The following is a 4,505-nucleotide window of genomic DNA, read 5'->3' as shown; positions in this document are numbered from 1 at the left end:
CTTGGTGGTGCTCTAGCTCACCTCCTATGCACACAAGGTGTTCGATGGAATGCCCGAGCCACACTACTTAAGCTTTCTCCTCTCCAAGCTCGACCTCCAAGCTCCATTTTCCTCAGTATTTGTCTAGGTTTAGCGGTCCGTCACGCCCCGTCCCCGTCTTCACTACCGTCGATCACTCGCGCCGATCTCATCGCCGGCACCACCGTGGTGAGCCTCTTGTTCTTATCTTCTTTCTAAAATAAAAAAAATTCTTACTTGTATGTTTAGATACATACTTGTATTATTTTCTTACTTTTATTATTGCATCTTATATAATGCGATGGTTTTGGTATCCGCCCCCGTCGGCCCTCATCCTGTCTATGATTCAGATGTGGTATATATTATCTTTTCATAACTATTGGTTCATTTATTGTTTATGACAATTATGCCGACCAACGTGACATAGATTTTATTTATCTAGGAGGTTGTTGAACCGGAAATTCCAACCGACCCTATTGTCGAGAGGTTAAATTTAGTTGAAGAAGAAAACGATTTCTTGAAGGAAAAAATAAGAAAATTTGAGGAGGAGAAGATGATATTGGAGTTGTATGTTGCGGATGTCGTCGATGATCACAAGATCAAGATGGATGCAATGCGCTTGAAGATTAGAAAGATTAGAAAATATGCCATTCATACCGAGACTTGGTATCATTATGCCGTTGGATCAATTGTTACATTGGTTGCGATTATGATCGCATTTGTTTTCGCATTGAAATGTTTTATATAGTTTCAATGTATGGTTTAATTAATTTAGATGCTCTGCAGAGCTTTATGTTGTTAGATGAGAACTATGTATGTACTTTGGTTTTAATGTGATGATGAACTTCTATTAATTTGATCACTTAATTATCTATTCATGATGTTCTGTAATGATTTTTGACACAGTTGACACACTTAATTATATATAATGCACGCAGATGAACCGACAATGGATGTACGGTGACAGACACACCTCCGAGTACATTAAGGGCGTGCATGATTTTCTCAAAGTGGCTGAGGCAAACAAGCAGAATGGTTTTATGTGTTGTCCATGCCCTATATGTGGGAATACGAAGTCTTACTATGACCGGAAAATCCTTCACACCCACCTGCTTTACAAGGGTTTCATGCCACACTATAATGTTTGGATGAGGCACGAAGAAATAGGGGTTATGATGGAAGACGGCGAAGAAGTAGAGTATGATGACAACTATGCGCCCCTTGAATACGGTGATGCTACTGAACATCAAGGGGAACTAGACGATGTGCACGATGATGCTGCAACGGGCGAAGCTGCTGAAGATCAAGAGGAACCAGACGATGTGCCCGATGATGATGATCTCCGCCGGGTCATTGTCGATGCAAGGACGCAATGCAAAAGTCAAAAGGAGAAGCTGAAGTTTGATCGCATGTTAGAGGATCACAAAAAAGGGTTGTACCCCAATTGCGAAGATGGCAACACAAAGCTCAGTACCGTACTGGAATTGCTGCAGTGGAAGGCAGAGAATGCTGTGCCTGACAAAGGATTTGAGAAGCTACTGAAAATATGGAAGAATAAGCTTCCAAAGGATAACGAATTGCCCGACAGTACATACGCAGCAAAGAAGGTCATATGCCCTCTAGGATTGAAGGTGCAGAAGATACATGCATGCCCTAATGACTGCATCCTCTACTGCGGTGCGTACAAGGATCTGAACGCATGCCCGGTATGTGGTGCATTACGGTATAAGATCAGACGAGATGATTGTTGGAAATATGCCCTAGAGGCAATAATAAAATGGTTATTATTGTATTTCCTTGTTCATGATAATTGTCTATTATTCATGCTATAATTGTATTGACCGGAAACCGCAATACATGTGTGAATACATAGACCACAACATGTCCCTAGTGAGGCTCTAGTTGACTAGCTCGTTGATCAACAGATGGTCATGGTTTCCTAACCATGGACATTGGATGTCATTAATAACAGGATCACATCATTAGGAGAATGATGTGATGGACAAGACCCAATCCTAAGCATACCACAAGATCGTGTAGTTCGTTTGCTAAAAGCTTTTCTAATGTCAAGTATCATTTCCTTAGACCATGAGATTGTGCAACTCCCGGATACCATAGGAATGCTTTGGGTGTGCTATAAAGGTGCACTACGGGTATCTCCGAAAGTGTCTGTTGGGTTGGCACGAATCAAGACTGGGATTTGTCACTCCGTGAGACGGAGAGGTATCTCTAGGCCCACTCGGTAATGCATCATCATAATGAGCTCAATGTGACTAAGTAGTTAGTCACGGGATCATGCATTACGGAATGAGTAAAGTGACTTGCCGGTAACGAGATTGAACGAGGTATTGGGATACCGACGATCGAATCTCAGGCAAGTAACATACCGATTGACAAAGGGAATTGCATACGGGATTTCTTGAATCCTTGACATCGTGGTTCATCCGATGAGATCATCATGGAACATGTGGGAGCCAACATGGGTATCCAGATCCTACCGTTGGTTATTGACCGGAGAACGTCTCGGTCATGTCTGCATGGTTCCTGAACCCTTAGGGTCTACACACTTAAGGTTCGGTGATGCTAGAGTTGTTGGGAAATAGTATGTGGTTACTGAAGGTTGTTCGGAGTCCCGGATGAGGTCCCGGACATGACGAGGAGCTCTGGAATGGTCCGGAGGTGAAGATCGGTATATTGGACGAAGGGTATTGGAGTCCGGAATTGTTCCGGGGGTACCAGGTGATGACCAGCGTGTCCGAAAGGGGTTTCGGAGGCCCCGACAAGCGTTGGGGGGCCTTATGGGCCAAGGGGAGAGGGCACATCAGCCCACTAAGGGGCTGAGCGCCCCTCCCACCCCATCTGACGTAACCAGGAGATGTGGGGGCGCCACCCCTAGGGCAGCCGCCCCTCCCGGCTTGGGGGGCAAGTTTCCTAGGGGGTGGGGGCGCCAAAACCCATCTAGGCTTCCCCTACGGCCGCCGCCCCTCCCCTAGGGAACCCTAGGGCGCCTCACGCTCCTCCCTTCCCCCTATATATAGTGAGGGAGAGAGAGGGCAGCCGCACCCTTCCCCTGGCACAGCCCTCTCCATCCTCCAACACCTCCTCCTCCTCCGTAGTGCTTGGCGAAGCCCTGCCGGAGAACCACGAGCTCCATCACCACCATGCCGTCGTGCTGTCGGAATTTTTCCCTCAACTTATCCTCTCCCCTTGCTGGATCAAGAAGGAGGAGACGTCCCCGGGCTGTACGTGTGTTGAACGCGGAGGCACCGTACTTCGGTGCTTAGATCGGATTCGGCCGCGATCTGAATCGCTTCGTGTACGACTCCACCGACCGCGTTCTTCCAACGCTTCCGCTTAGCGATCTTCAAGGGTATGAAGATGCACTCCCTCTCTCTCATGTTGCTAGTCTCTCCATAGATTGATCTTGGTGATGCGTAGAAAATTTTGAATTTCTGCTACGTTCCCCAACAATGACTGTCGGTGTCAAAACCGGCGGATCTTGGGTAGGGGGTCCCGAACTGTGCATCTAGGCGGATGGTAACAGGAGATAAGGGACATGATGTTTTTACCCAGGTTCGGGCCCTCTCGATGGAGGTAAAACCCTACTCCTGCTTGATTAATATTGATGATATGGGTAGTATAAGAGTAGATCTACCACGAGATCAGCGAGGCTAAACCATAGAAGCTAGCCTATGGTATGTTTGTTGTTCGTCCTACGGACTAAAACCCTCCGGTTTATATAGACACCAGAGAGGGCTAGGGTTACACAGAGTCGGTTATAGTGGGAGGAGATCTACATATCCATATCGCCAAGCTTGCCTTCCACGCCAAGGAAAGTCTCATCTGGACACAGGACGAAGTCTTCAATCTTGTATCTTCATAGTCCAGGAGTCCGGCCAAAGGTCATAGTCCGGCTATTCGGACACCCCCTAATCCAGGACTCCCTCGGTAGCCCCTGAACCAGGCTTCAATGACGACGAGTCCGGCGTGTAAATTGTCTTCGGCATTGCAAGGCGGGTTCCTCCTCCGAATACTTCATAGAAGATGTCTGAACACAAGGATAGTGTCCCGCTCTGCAAGATAAGTTCCACATGCCACCGTAGAGAGAATAATATTTGCACAAATCCGATCTGTTGATGTATTCCGCAGCGTGACATCATGCCACGGCCAAGCCTTCATTCGAGTCATTTTACTGTCCCACCTCAGTGCGTTCAGCGAGGCAGTTTCCTTGGCACGCACTAGTAGAAAAACACCTAATAGTCCCAGTTCGTAAGGGCCTTTAGTCCCGGTTCATGAACCGGGACTAATGGGCCGCTACTAATACCTCCACCCATTAGTCCCGGTTCAAACAAGAACCGGGACCAATGTGCCTCCACGTGGCCCTGTGCGCCGAGCCCAGTCAGGGGTCCTTTGGTCCCGGTTGGTGGCACTAACCGGGACCAAAAAGCATCCACGCGTCAGCATTCTAGTGGTTGGGGTTTTTGTTA

Source organism: Triticum aestivum, chromosome 5B (genome assembly GCF_018294505.1).
Source record: "Triticum aestivum cultivar Chinese Spring chromosome 5B, IWGSC CS RefSeq v2.1, whole genome shotgun sequence".
In the NCBI taxonomy this organism is placed as follows: domain Eukaryota; kingdom Viridiplantae; phylum Streptophyta; class Magnoliopsida; order Poales; family Poaceae; genus Triticum; species Triticum aestivum.
The sequence above is the reverse complement of the archived record's forward strand: the minus strand, read 5'-3'. Positions refer to the sequence as shown.